The 15,611-nt window shown below is 40.7% G+C and overlaps 1 long non-coding RNA gene across 1 annotated transcript in view; it reads left to right on the top strand.

The window, feature by feature from the left end:
- The first annotated feature begins 7,953 nt into the window (after positions 1-7,953).
- Positions 7,954-15,611, top strand: part of LOC308611476 — a 30,982-nt gene continuing 23,324 nt past the window's right edge. Inside the window, exon 1 of the long non-coding RNA XR_014014910.1 lies at positions 7,954-8,117. This is a non-coding gene — a long non-coding RNA (uncharacterized lncRNA). The remainder of the gene's footprint in view (positions 8,118-15,611) is intronic.

Genomic DNA, 15,611 nt, shown 5'->3' on the forward strand with positions numbered 1-15,611 from the left:
CCTTTTTTTCTGTGCCGTATGTAGGTGTTCAATAGATTTATTTAATAAATGTATGAATGCATAGATGAATTTTTGAATGCTTCTTTTTGAGAAGGTAGAACAAATGTGACACAGTAGAACAGATAAGAAAATAGTCCATGGAAAAAATGGCAAAGTCACATATGTGCCCAGGGCCAGCCTAAGAAGAATTGCTTTTTTTTTGAAGGGAAAATGTGTTGAATAGCTTATTTTAATTATTTTTAAAAGTTAAGTACAAGTACTTCCCTGGCGGTCCAGTGGTTAAGACTTCGCCTTCCAATGCAGGGGGTGTGTGTTCAATCCCTAGTCGGGGAGCTATGGTCCCACGTGCCTCGCAGCCAAAATACCAAAACATAAAACAGAAGGTGTATTGTAACAAATTCAATAAAGACTTTAAAAAGTGGTCCACATCAAAAGAAAAGTTAAGTACAAAAATTTGCTGATGATTTACATATTTAGCACCAATAAAATAATGTGAGATTAGCTGTACTAAAACAGGATGTTGAGCTACTTTCGCATTAAGTGACATTATATAGTCTAATTTTGTGGAAAACTTCTGAGATGGCTGATAAAAAGTAAGATGGTGAGTGACCTTTGAGCAGAAAAAGACAGAAAGAGAATTGGCCTTTTCTACATTCTATTGTGCCTCTAAGTAAAATGCTTGGTCATCTAGCTACAAAGCTATATGTCATTTGGCTTTAGGCACCTACTGTGATTTACCTTGTGAAGATCAGATTTTGCCATGGAGAGGATTTGTAAAAGTATCACACATTCCAGTACCATTGGCAACCACAGCTACCAAAAACGCTAATTTAACTTGATGAACCTAATGTCAGATGATAGTATCATTTCTTGTGGGTGTTTTCGGAAAAGGTGGGTAGGAAATGTATACACGTGAATACTTTGTTGACTGAAATAACAATTCATCATTTTGAAAACATTAAATACATTAAAGTTGTTATAGCATCAGGCATTAATATTTCACTGTACTTTAAACATTGCCTACAATCAACGTTTTCTGCCCTTTGAAACAGAATCATGCTTGTGGTATGCATTAATCATATAAAAGATTAAACACTGAAAAGAAATTCAGCCTTTAAAGACAATTTGCTTTGAATTATTCAGTGGGTTCTTCCAAAAAGATAATACCAAGAATTATTGCTTGTTGGATTGGAGTTACAAATTCTTTCAGAGTTACTTAGTATTTTCTTTAATATCAGTATCAAGGAAGGTAAAGCAAATTTACATATTTTTTAGGAAATACAGGCACATACTCCTAAAACAAGAAACACGATGTTTTTATAGACTTTATTTTTTAGAAATGTTTTTATTTTACAGAAAAATTGAGAAGATAGTATAAAGTGTTTCCATATACACTATACCCATTTCCCTCTATGATGATCCACTTGTATTAGTATGTTACATTGTTACAATCAATTAACAAATATTGATACATTATCATTTATTATAGCCCATCCATTAGTAAAGTTCCTTAGGTTTTACCTAATGTCCTTTTTCTATTCCAGGATTTCATCCAAAACATCACATTACCTTTAGTTGCCATGTTTCCTTAGGCTCCTCTTGGGTTTGATAGCTTCTCATAGTTTCCTTGGATGACCTTGACAATTTTGAGTAGTTAGTTTTTTGTAGGATGCCCACTACTAGAATTTGTTTGATGCATTTTTCATGATAATATTGGGATTATGTGTATTGGGGAGGAAGACCACAGAGTAGAAGGGTCATTCTGTTAGATCACATCAAGTGTACAAAGTATCAATATGCATTTTGAATGCTGAGGTCGACCTTGATCACCAGGCTGAGGTAGTGTTTTTCAGGTTTCTCCATTGTAAGATTACTGTTTTCCCATTTTCATGCTGTACTTTTTGGAAGGAAGTCAATATGCTCAACCCACAACTAAGGAAAAGGGAGCTATGCTTCAGATGGGGTACTACATAAACTATTTGGAATTCTACTGCACTGGAGATTTATCTATTCTCCTGCATTTATTTATGTATCCAATTATTTATTTATATCAGAAAAACTCATGGATTTTTATTTTATACTTTGGGTTATAATCTAATTCTACTTTAGTTACTTTGTTCCTCAAATTGCTCTAGTCCTGACCCTTGTGAACTCTTTTCAGTTGGCTCTTCTGCCACTCTGAGGTATCCCCATCCTATATATTTTTTTTGGAACTTCCTTACTTTCTGACACTATAAGATGGTCTTGTCTATAAATCTTGTATATTTACTGCCCCAGTCCTAGAATCAGCTATTTCTTCAAGGATAACTAGGTCTTTTTAGTGGAGAACGGTATTAGACAGCAGGATCTGGGTGTGGGGTGTGCTAATTGCTGCTCGGATGTCATTGCTTCTAGATCTTGTCAGCTGACAGAGCAAAGAGATAATATGTGTGTACATGACCCATGTATAGGCACATATCTATAAGTATCTCTCTACATAACCATGTGTATTAAGGTAATATGAAGCAATATTAAGCTAAACATGAATGTATATTGATGTTTCCAACTGTAATCTGTTACCACATAGATCATCTTAGCCTCATCTCTTGCTTATCTTTAAATTTCAACTCCAGCAAAACACTTGGCTTTTAGAAGTATGAAAATCAAATTGTAGCAACTTGGGGAAGCCACATCATCTAGCAGAATAATTCTTAAAGGGCAAGGTGTATATCATCAAATTTTAACTTACAGTCAGCAGTACTTTTTAACATCAAAAGGCCTCCAGACCTCTGCTTCCAAGAAGATGAAGTAGCCCATTTCTCCCAGGTTCTCCCACTTAAAACTAAAACCCTGAACATAACAACAAACAAACATAGGAAGACGCTGAAAGGTGGAAATGAGAAGGCAGACTTAACTAGGGACTTTGGGACTTGAGGAATAACATGGTGATGAGTCCCCTGTGTTTCCTGTTGCTTCCCATACATCCTGGAGAGGGTATAACAGGAAACCCCAATCAATAACCACCAACAGAACAACAGACAAAAAAGCTTCAGAAAAAAACACAAAACCCTGTTCCCCCTAGCCAAAGTATGAGGAAAGGGGTTGCTAAAGACAGAAGACCATTTGGGCAATAATATACACACTACTCGAGCCAAGTGCCAGTGGAATATACACACTACTCGAGCCAAGTGCCAGTGGAATATTGCACCCATCCCCTATGTCCTGTCGTTTCAGTTAGGCCAAGGTAGGATTTGATCTTCCACACCACCCCACTCCTGCCCTCCAGAAGAGCCAGCGCTCTGATTCCCCACCAGGGTTGTTTCAGTGTGGTCCAGTGGTGAGCTGAGCCTCCACCCCTTTCCATTAGCAAACAGACTTAAAAGGTGGTGCCTGGGCTTCCCTGGTGGCGCAGTGGTTTAGAATCTGCCTGCCAATGCAGAGGACACAGGTTCGAGCCCTGGTCTGGGAAGATCCCACATGCTGCGGAGCAGCTGGGCCCATGAGCCACAGCTACTGAGCCTGCGCTCCGCAAGAAGAGAGGCCGCAACAGTGAGAGGCCCGCACACCACGATGAAGAGTGGCACGCGCTCGCCGCAACTAGAGAAAGCCCTTGCACAGAAATGAAGACCCAACACAGCCAAATAAATAAATAAATTTACTTATTAAAAAAAAAAAAAAGGTGGTGCCTGACAGGCTTGTAAACACTGGGCTGCCCTCACATAGTCGTGGGGTCCAATGGTGGGACATAGCGTCCATCTCTCCCTGACATCAATAAGAATAGGATGTTACAGGTTGGAGGGAGTAGGCACCCCACTAACCCCAACACATGATGTCAGTGATACCCAGTGGGGTGCTGAATCCCCATAACCATCCTGAGGCAGGGCTAGTTGGCAGTTCTCTTCCTCTTACCTTGGTGTCAGTGGGGCCAGCACGTAGCTGACCCTCTACCCACACCCGGCATCAACAAGAAGGAATGAAGTGGGAGGAAGGACAGCAAACACTTCACTTCTCCCCTCCCCTATGTCAAGAAATCTACTGGGGAGATGAACTTCCACTCCTACTAAAAGGCAACACAATGATACTAATGTTCCCACTTTTGGGGGGAAGGTGTCAGAAGGGCCAATAGGATAGCTGCACTTCTACTTGATCTGTCTGCAGTGAGGCAATGTAAGTGCCCACTTTTGCTGGGGTATCGTCAGTAGGGCCCAATGGAAATCTGTACGTAATCCCCCAGTCCTCATACTACGCCTCAAATAGGATGACTTCCTTCTAAAAAGTAATAATAAAATTAAATGGGTTACAGAGTCATATAATAACTCACAATGTTTAGAATACAATGGAAAAATACTTATGACAACAAGAACCAGGAAATCACAGAATAAATGAGAAAAGACAATAAACATACACCAACACTGAGATAAAACATCTATTGAAATGATCAGACAAGGATTTTAAATAAGCTGTCACATAAGTGCTTCAATTAGCAATTATGTGTTCCTTGACAGAAATGGGAAAAATAGAAAATGTAAACAAAGAACTAGAAGCTATAACAATAAAAACAAATGAGAACAGTAGAACTAAAAAATACAACAATCAAAAAAAAAAAAAAACAAAACTTTGCTCAAGAGTAGACTGGAGATTACAAAGCATAGAATCATGAACTTAGAAGAGATCAATAGAATGTACCAAATGTACAGAGAGAAATAGACTGAGGGGTAAAGATGGGAGAAAGAACAGGATCTCAAGAACCTGTAAACAGTAACAAAAGCACTAACATTCATATAATCAAAGTTCCAGAATGAAAAACGAGAGCAAGTAGGACTGACAAAGTATTCAAAGAAATCATGGCTAAAAAGTTCCCAATTTTTTAGAAGACATAAACACAAATTCAAGAATCTGAACAAACCCAAAGAGGAAAAACGCAAAGATATCCTGGCCAAGACGCGTCACAACTAAACTTCTGAAAAGTAGAGACAAAAAAAATCTCGAAAGTGGACAGGAAGAAACGATGCATTACTTATTGAGAAACACCAATTCCAATGACAGCATATTTCTTGTCTAAAACTCTGGAGTCAGAAGCATGGACATAACATTTTTCAAGTGCTAAAAGAAAAGAACGCTCAGCCACAAATTCACACTTTCTATATCCACTTTCTTGTTTGACTTACATTAATGGACTACTAACTCATCTTTCTATATCCGGGACTGCCATCACCCTTCTCCAAAAATCTAGTCACAGTATTTCCAGAGTGATCTTTCTGAAAATGAAACAACTTTTTCTTATAAAAATACCTGATTGTGTTATGAAACTTTTCTCTCTTCTAAGTTACCAGTTAAAATCCTTCAATGGATTCCCATCTTTCTTGGAGTAAAATCTCACATCCAAACTCTCTTTGTCCTTTTGGGCTGCTGTAAGATTATGGTGCAGGTTGGGTGGCTCATAAACAACAGGCATTTTTTTCTCACAGTTCTGGAGGCTGCAAGTGCAAGAATAGGGTGGCAGTATGGTCAGATGAGGGCCCTCTTCTGAGTCACAGACTTCTCATGGTAACCTCACATGGCAGAAGAGCTTCAGGAGCTCTGGGGCGTCTCTTGTATAAGAGCACTAATACCATAATCATTTCCCAAAGGCCCCACCTACTAATACTATAACCTCCGGAAATTAAGATTTCAACGTATAAATTTGGAGGGGAACACAAAGACTACACCACAGCACTTCCTATACATACATGGACCATTCATGGTCTGGCTTCTACCACCCTCTCCATTGTCTTCTTTTCTTACACTCCAGTGAGCATTTCTTTTCTTTTTTTTTTTTTTTTGCGGTACGCGGGCCTCTCCCTGTTGTGGCCTCTCCCGTTGCAGAGCACAGGCTCCGGACGTGCAGGCTCAGCAGCCATGGCTCACGGGCCCAGCCGCTCCGTGGCATGTGGGATCTTCCCAGACCGGGGCACGAAACCGTGTCCCCAGCATCGGCAGGCGGACTCTCAACCACTGCGCCACCAGGGAAGCCCCAGTGACATTTCTTATACTGATTATGAATGGAACTCCTTTCTGGACTGATCCTTAACCATTCTTTTTCTGGCAAACATGAATTTATCTTCTCTTTTCCTCAAAAATTCACCCTTCCTTCATGTTACATATCCATTTCCATTGCCTTCTACAGGAAGCCCTACTGATATCCCCCATATACTACTGTCCACAGCATGAATTAAGGTCTTACCGTGTCTTCCTATAGCACTCTGTAATAATTTTTACGGTAACTATGGATTTTCTTATTTGAGTCTCACAATACATTGACTTCTAGGTGGCATGATAATGATTTCAGTAACAGTAACACAGGTGTCTAGTTTAACCCATGGCCTACTTTAGGTGTTTAATAAATGTTTGTTGAATGAGTGAATGAATGAATGAATGAATGGTCAGTTTGAAATCTTAATCATGTTACTTTTCAAAAATCTGTTAAAAAGATACCCACAGTTTTCCAGAAGATTAGGGACTTAGGATCTTCAACTTGATTTAATAGAGGAAATTTTTACTCATACATCATGCTTAAATACCTCAAAGTAAAACCATTAACCCAGGAATTTAAGGTTACCATTTGGACTTGCAAGCCAATAATTAATATCTCCTGCCCCCACTGTATTAGATGGTTTCAATGCTCCACTCATATCTCCCCAGCACTCATCATTCCAGTATATGCTGATAGACTCATGCTACCACCTGCAATTATCCACCTTAGGGCAGGCCAGAAATGTACAGGAGTTAATGTATCTGGGTGTAGCTTTCAACCAAGGACAGAGGGGACTGGAAGATAAGTACTTCAAGTTTCTCACCAATTCTTGGGATAACTCTGAGACATGTTCTATAGAGTTTCACAGAACTCCCCTGAAGTACTGGCAGCAGTTTCCTGCAGGAGTAATTGATTCAGTAATGCACCTCTGTTGGCTTCCTTCCATGGCTCCATTCTCAATTCCCACTCCACTTCTGAGTTTTCTGGAAGCACCTCCCAGATGCACAGTTGGCATTCAAATTATTGCCTCAGGTTCTGCTTCTAGGGGAATTCAATTTATAGCCTCCTAACAATCCAGTGCTCCTTACAGAGCCATCACTGGTACAAGTACCAAGGCATGGCACATTATGTATCACCCCTCCTAAATCCTAATATTTTGAAACAGATAGGAAAGAGCACGACCTTGAAGAGAAAAATCGTTTCTATGAGAATAGCCAATGGATAAAGGGAAGGAAGAGACAGTGCCATTTGTTTTCCATTAATGATAGTGTGAAATTTATGGGCAGATGGTCTAACAGGTGTGACTATAATTTGAGGAGCCTGCTCCCTTGGTTACAGAAGACTGCTATTGTTATTATTATGGAAGCACAACCTCATGACTTTATTGCTTCACTTGATGTAGCCTTTTCCTTTACCCTTAAATCTTTCTACATCACTGAATTGCAGCCAATAGATTTATTTTCTCCCTATGGCTCCATCACACAAAAAAGACACACATGTGCACACACACACACACACACACAGAGTTTTGTGTATGCCAGTGCTAGAAAAGACAAGCTCATGGTGCATGTATGCAATGGATATTGTACATTACAGGTCCCTGTGAGATAGTCTTCTGCAGGTTCGTATGTTTATTTTATGAATAATTAACTTTAGTAAAGTTAATTTCCTGAAGATCTTGATGAAGACTGAAGAAAGGAAGTAAATTTTAAAGAAAAAGACTTAGAAACTTGCCCTTTTTGCCCTTTCTTTGTGTCTTAATGAACAAAGGATAACTGGGCCTTTTTTGAAGTCTTTGCTTGAGTTGAAGACACAAAATGCAACCTGTACTCTTATCATAATATGTTCAGTTTATGAGTACACTAACTTATAAACTGTGAATTTCCCTAAAGTTATTATACCATGTAGAAGATGTTTGCTGGGACATTTACTTAAAACCAAACAATTGAGGTCTATATGTCCAAATAATTTCCTTCTCTCTTGCTGTCTCCATTTCAGTTTCCTGAGTTTCTGGGAAGGCCTGGTTTCCCCAAAGGAACGATTTCTGGTAGAAGTCTGAAGGTCTGACCCAAGAAAAATAATCCAGTATAGCCAATGAATTGAGGACAAGAAGTTTTCCAATCAGGTAGGAACATTTAATCTCATACATTACAATCACCTTAAGTAAGGTGTGCTGACAGCTGGATATGATTTAACTTCTTGGAAAAAGATGCATATATAACCTGCCCCACAAGGAAGCTGTTCTCAATTCCCTTAGTGGTTGTGGTGTTTATCAGAGAGTGCCTTGGGGGAAGATGAATCCAATAACAGTATGATGCTCTTTTTTTTTTCATTTTTAGCTCATTGTTGCCAAGTACCCTTGGTGACCTTGGTGCCTGTGGTTTAATCCCAGGAGGTTAGACATGTGAAACAGCACATTAACCCTTTTTCGTATTTTCTCCCAAGACAAATCATTTTTATAGGTTGTCTCCATGGACTTCTAGTTGCTTATCAAAATTAAGCATCAAGTCTTCTAAGTGAGCAGTAGCCCCTGTCAGTGTGAGGAAATCAGCTTGGTTCTTATTGGGGCACATCTTCTTGGTCTTGGCACAAAGTGAGTTCACATAGGGAGTTAGAAGGAGGAGAATGGGGCATGCGAAAGGGGAGTTCTGTGTTCTCATTTACCTATGCATGTTGAAACTCCACTAAGAGTTTTATTTTCATTAGCAATTTGTGATAAAAACTTAGGGTAGGGCTTCCCTGGTGGCGCAGTGGTTGAGAGTCTGCCTGCCGATGCAGCGGACATGGGTTCGTGCCCCCGTCTGGGAAGATCCCACATACCGCGGAGCGGCTGGGCCCAGGAGCCATGGCCGCTGAGCCTGCGCGTCCAGAGCCTGTGCTCCGCAACGGGAGAGGCCACAGCAGTGATTGGCCCGCGTACCGCAAAAAAAACAAAACTTACGGTAAAGGGAATAATGAAGCTGTCCCACTATATGGCACGACAAAAGATAGTAGTGACATCAAAATCAGGGCCTATCCATCTCATTTGCAGTTATATACTCAGTGTTTAGCCTAGCATTTGATCCCTCATCAGTATTCAATAAGAAGATGCGTGTTGAGTGACTTAAGGATGAATTAATGAATGAAAAAAGTTAATATGGTAGAAAATGTGTTTTAGCCTTGTATTTTCGTGTGTTGCCCTCTGTATTTCAAGACCCAGCAGTGTAACTGACACATAGAATATAAGCAGTAAAATTTGTTGAAAGAATGAATGAGTCCCCACAATTCTAAGCAGAATTTTAAGACCCACACAGACCCCCTATCTGCCAAGGTCTATGACAGAAGTATCCAGAGAAGAAAGCCTGATCTCAGCTAGTGGTAGAGCTGACAGAATTTATCTAGTTTTAATAATTTACAGCTCATCCCATTACATTTAGGCATAGTGCCTACATGAGCCATACAATTAAATGTTGACTGAAAAAAAATGCACAACCTAAAAGTTGAGAATTATGTTTTATTTGGAGGACATACTGAGGACTTAAGTCAGGAGACAGCCTCTCAGATAGCTCTGAGGGACTGTTCTGAAGAGGTAAGGGAGGGCACAGGATATTTAGGGGTTCTTGCAAAAAAAAAAGCCCTGGTAGTTGGAACATCAACATCTAGCTCCCCCAAGGTAGACTGCAGTGTGTTCCCCTTCCCTCGGCCTACCCTGGGGCACCCTGAAGGGCCTACGGGTCTGAGTGTGGTCCAGCAAGCCCAGGGGAGCCTGCGGGTCCTCAGAGTTCTTGTCCTGAAACTGGCGCTGACGCGACGGGGCCACGAGTCTCTAGACACTTACTGCCGTTAAACGAATGCAGAACTGCGACTAAGGCCTCAGGGAACCTGCTTCACGCCTACCCTTCTGGATGCCAAATCAAGACCTTACGTTGAGGCTAGGGCCCCCGTTGAGATTCCCCTTAGCTCTAGAGCAGGGCAGGAAGAGCTCCCACCCAGGACCTGGAAGCATCCTCTTTCTTTCGAGAAAACTCTTTTTTTTCTCAGAGCCATGCCTGCAGGGACTAGAAACACGGCAACAACAGTGATTTTCAGGTTTTTTCCGGCTGCAAGAATGGAGCTTTCAAAATGGGAAAACCAGGCTTTTCGCTATAGACGCCATGTCTAGATTGACACGCAGCCTAAATACGTGTGTTTTCTAACAAGTAAAAGAGACACAAGCTACCCACTGTGCCCTAAACTGCATCAACTTTTTAAAGCAGGGTGTTCTGCGGCTAGCGAACTGCCTCAATGAAGGAATGCCTTCGGTCGGCCGAGGGGCCTGTGTATCTTCCAATATCCGGCAGTGTTACATGAAGAACTGTTCCTTAGTTGAAGTTGCAGTGCAAGCTGAATTTCCCCTTGAGGTATGGTGACTTCACGTATGAGGTCCGAGGGAGAATTGCCTTCCTCCCCTTTGAAGTCCCAAACCACTACACCCAACATCTTTGTCTTTAGTTGAAAGTGGTATTTAAGGTGAGGATTTCAGCCATTTGGGAGATTTACTGAGTTCTCCTGGGTCTCTTCCATGTATACATATTATTAAATTTTGTTTGATTTTCTCCTGTTAATCTTAATCTGTCTCATGTCAATTTAATTCCTAGACTAACCAGAAAAATCTAGAAGGGTACAGGAAACTTTCTTCCTGCCCAAGAGGCATTATAGTGCAGGGCACATTGCCTGCCTTTGAAAGCATCTGAACTTCTACACATTGAGAACCCTCTCCTTTCCATGCCCCTTTACCATAGGCATAAAGATTTCTGTGCACATCGAGGCTGAGAAGAACTCCTGAGTCCATCATTGTTTCTCCAGGCAGTCATGAAGACTGTCAGAGAGGAAGAACTTTTCCTCTGCCCTTCTGTAGGCAAATGGAGTAGGGGGTCCCCAAAGAAAAAGAATCAAATATAACTTTTTGACATAAGGGAAGCCATTTTAAGCCTAAATCATTTGTGATCTCAGCCTGGTCATGATGCTTGCTCTTGAACAGGTCTCAGTAATTAATGATCTTGTGAAATAAAATTGTCCCTTACCATCTGGTTCTATAAGAATGAAGTCACTAGCCACTGTGGTCTCTGACCTTGACAAAAAAGTAATCACTTGATCTAAAAGAGAACTGGAAATTTTTCTTTGAGCCAAATTTGAGGATTATAACCTGGGAAGAGCATCTCAGAAAACTCTGAAAACTCTTCTGCCCATTAGAAACCCAGGGAGGTGTATAAGTTTTTTTTGAGACAGAGGGCTGTACATCAAATGACATTTTATTGAACGTTTACATAATTCAGATCTAAGTGCCATCCTGCTGGTCATGTAACCCCTTACAAGGTCAAGAAGAAATGTTATCTCTTAAGGAGGGAGTTGTCTTGTTGATGTTAGGAGAATGTTGCTCTTTATGGTTGAGCAAGTGTCCCTGCCTATGGGGGAGGTTTGGTCAATGTATAATGCAGATGCACAGTGCACAGTGTGGGGAGAGAGGAGACCAAAGGGCAGAGAAGAATTTATGTTTAAATTTCTCTTGTCTTGCCATAAAATATAAATTTTGTTTCACAACCTTCAACACACCCTGAATGGAATTCAGGACAGAGATCAGGAATGAGGCAGTCTATGCTCTGAGAAAACCCGGCAGAACAGGCCTTCAGATAGTTCGATATTTTCAGAAGATTTTATGAGCCCAGTTTCTTTTAGCTTCTCATATCTAGAAAAGCACTAAAATCATTAATGGAGACATCTGCTCCTTGTGACTAGCAGCCACCATTTCGTGACTAGCAGCAAATTTCTGCCAAAATGTGTCCCTGATTACATGTGTCCCCCTTCACCAAAATCACATACATGCTGACCTTCCCCCTAACTCTTTCAAGCAGTTCCTCAGAGCTATCTGAGAGGCTGTTTCCTTGGCTATAGTCCTCATTTTGCCCCAAATAAAACTTAACTCACACCTCTCAGTTTGTGCTTTTTTTTTTTTCAGTTGACAGTTTAAAACTTTCCCAATTTGGCTGTTCAAGGAGCCACCGTTTGGGGAAAATCCCTGCTGTTCTCCTTACTTGCTGCAAGTAATAAACCCTTCCTTCTCCTGCCCTTTGGCTTGGTTGTGTCTATTGGCTCAACAAAAGAAGTGTTTCAGGTAACACTCTGAGCTGGTCTAAGAACTAAATTGACGTGAGACTGATTAACAGGAGAAAATAAAACAAAAGTTTAATAATATGTATATCTAGGAGTCATTTTTGGCCTAAGCCATTTTGCAATCTAAGCCTGGCCAGGATGCTTGCCGTTGAAAGGGTCTCAGTAATTAATGATCTTAAGGGAACAAAATAATGCAGAATCAAAGGACTGTTTTCAGGTCAAAGAAGTAACAATAACAAAGATAATTGTAAAGACTCCCAGTTCTCTTTCAATGGTACAGACTAGCCTGATCAACTGGGAACATAAGGAATGATGATATTGACCTTTTCTGACCCTCATGACTTCAGTCCACTAAAGCTTGGACTCTGTGGACCACCCAAACCCCTTCATGAATATGCATATACCCTTAGCTTAAAAATTCCCCAATTGTGCTGTTCAGGAAGACACTGCTTTGGGAAAGACCCCCGGTGTTCTCTTTACTTGCTGCAAGTAACAAATCCTTTCTTCTCCCAATCTTTGTTTTTGTTGTGCCTTTCAGCTTGACGCCCACCAAGAGGCAAACCCAGGTTTTTGGGTAACATTAGCTCTTTGGCTGGCAATGAAAATGACATAAGGCAGATTAACAAGAGAAAATTAAATTATTATGTGCACATGGGGAATTCACATAAGTATGAAGAATTCCAAAGACAGCAAGACAAGGTGACATATATATAGTCTTGACTAAAGAGAAGTGAAACTGAGCAGGACCCTGTGGGGCTCCTGGGCACTAAAGTCTTTCTGTGTCCCCCATTTCTTGTTTGCAGGGACTAGGCTTCAGCCTCCACAACCTTCCCTGAATTCCAAAGGGTAGGGTCAAATAGTTGCTAATCAGGGAAGGGAGGGGCTGCAGAGACAAGGGAGGAACTGTCAAGAAACAATAGTGCAGCTTTGGGACAAGATCCTGGTTCTGCCTCAAGGGAAACACATAACAATAACTTTGAGCTCTTCTACAGAACTCAAACCCCCAAGAAATGGAAGATGTTAACTACTTGATGAAGCATCCATCATTCTAGAGAGAAGGTCACAGTTTGATAACCTTGAGAAGCATAGAAGCTCATCAGGAGACCACCTGAGGCCAGATTAAAGGATTGCAGGCCCTGAACACACCATAATCCTTATCAGCAACCCTGACCTTGAACCATTGCTATAAAACTCCTCACCAAATCCCCCCAGGTTGGGACACACAGTTTTGAGGGCATTAGCCTGCTGTGTCCCCCTTTGCCTGGCAACGCAATAAACCTATTCTTTTCTACTTCACCCAAACTCTGCCTCCGAATTCGATTCCATACCAGTGCACAGAGGCCAAATTTCGGCATCAGAAGGAGGTATGGGTCTGAAATTTCAAGGGGAAGTAAGGTAACTCACAGGAAGTTAAAAAGAGTTAATGTTTGGTAAACAAATGTTTGCTGAGCCATCCAAAGACAATGAGACACAGAGAGGATTTTTATTTTTATTTATTTATTTTTTTGTGGTACGCGTGTCTCTCACTGTTGTGGCCTCTCCGTTGCGTTGCACAGGCTCTGGACGCGCAGGCTCAGCGGCCATGGCTCACGGGCCTAGCCGCTCCGCGGCATGTGGGATCTTCCCGGACCGGGGCATGAACCCGTGTCCCCGGCATTGGCAGGCGGACTCTCAACCACTGCGCCACCAGGGAAGCCCCACAGAGAGGATTTTGATCAAATGGGCTTTTCAATGTTCCTCCTGTTCTACCACACCTAGTGTTATACTACATTTATCTCTAGTGATAGCTTCTTCCTGGGACAGGCCTCCTGTCTTAAATTATTTTAGGCAATAAGGGGGGGAGTTCAAAGGCTCTTCCTGCGTCTTTTGGGCCTTGATTGTTTTCAGCTCAAAATAATCCACATGCCATAGTGGCACATCTTGTGGTGGCCTGCACTTAGACCCATTGGCTCCCACGTGCAAATGAGAACCATGCAGTGACTCAGGGAGAGCCCTGAGCACATTATTCAGATAGACACCAACATGATGCAATTTTTCTTCGGTGTGTTCAGTGAGAGAAAGCAATACAAGAGGCACTGCCCTTTTACTTTGGGGGAGGTTGAAAGTCCCTTCTTGGAAAGGAAAAATAAGTACTTTTAGAGCATTTAGAAAACCTAAAACCTGTGACTCAATTTTTTTAAGCGCAGAGTTAATTTTACCCATATGTGTTTTCTTAAAAATTGCAACCAGTCAAGATCAGTATCTTCAAGGGGTGCACCAGTTGTGATATTTGCTGACTTTACACTGTTCTGAAATTGAGGATACCTTCCCTCTACTCAGTTAATGTTTATTTTTATTAAGTTTTAAAACTGTTTTAAGTAGGAGATCTTTTACTGGAGCCTGAGGATTGATAATGTTAACCACTGTGACACTGCTCTGTTACCTCACATCAACCAAAGAATTGTGCAGGAGCTGATCACACACCCTGTGATTCCCCTCTCTCACCTGGTATTTAAAAATGCTTTCATGAAACCCCTCAGGAAAGGGGGTTCAGGTGTTTTGAGCACTAACTGACCTGAACTCCCTGCCTGGCACCTGCAATAAACGCTGCACTTTCCTTCGCCATAACCTGGTGTCAGTAGATTTGCTTTACTGCACATGGGAGAGCAGACCCACGTTTTTTTCATCAGCATATTTATACATATTATTATATATTGTAGGCAATGGAGATATTTTACTTCTTTCCTATTGTGCTGTTTTATTTTTTAACTGAGTTAACCATGAAAGTCAATTTTTGTTGATAGAGGAGAAAAGGTACAAATTAATTAGCTATAGTTAAAAATTTAAAGCTTTCAAAATGCTTGTTATTTATAATGAGATTTATATCATAGAGAATTAGGAAATAATTCGGTATTTAAATGGTTCGATTGTGCTTGTGGAACATGAAACTGGTAGTCTACAGGACATATACTAAATTTTCACCCTTAGTGATACTATATTTGTACCATCCATGTCAAGCTAAAATGTTGTTTTTCAACAACCTTTAGCAAACATATCTTAGTTTTATTATTCAGAGGGAATATAGGAGCTCAATTTGATATAGGGAACTTGAGCATTCCATCAACATGAATTTGAAGAATACACTAAGAATATCTTCTACATTACATTGGAGTAGTGAATTACTGGTAATTATTTAGGGAATTCTTTTGAAAAATATAGTCATCGGGGGTCAATAATTGAATTCTATTGAAATAGAGATAGATATTAATAAGAATGCAAAATTATATTTTCATTTTATATTGCCCATACCTTCATTTTATTTGTAGGTTTTGAAAGTTTGCAAGAGAAAGATATCAGAATTTATACTTCATTCAGCAGAATCCCTTGGACCAAATGATCACACACTCAGAATACATAAGTGGAGACATTACTGACTGTGGCCCAGGGGACAAGGACAAGACCTAGAAAAGACAGAGTCAATCATGGAGGGAAAGAAAGATTGGAATAGACA

The sequence above is a fragment of the Mesoplodon bidens genome (assembly GCF_964165515.1).
Source record: "Mesoplodon bidens genome assembly, contig: HAP1_SCAFFOLD_454, whole genome shotgun sequence".
In the NCBI taxonomy this organism is placed as follows: domain Eukaryota; kingdom Metazoa; phylum Chordata; class Mammalia; order Artiodactyla; family Ziphiidae; genus Mesoplodon; species Mesoplodon bidens.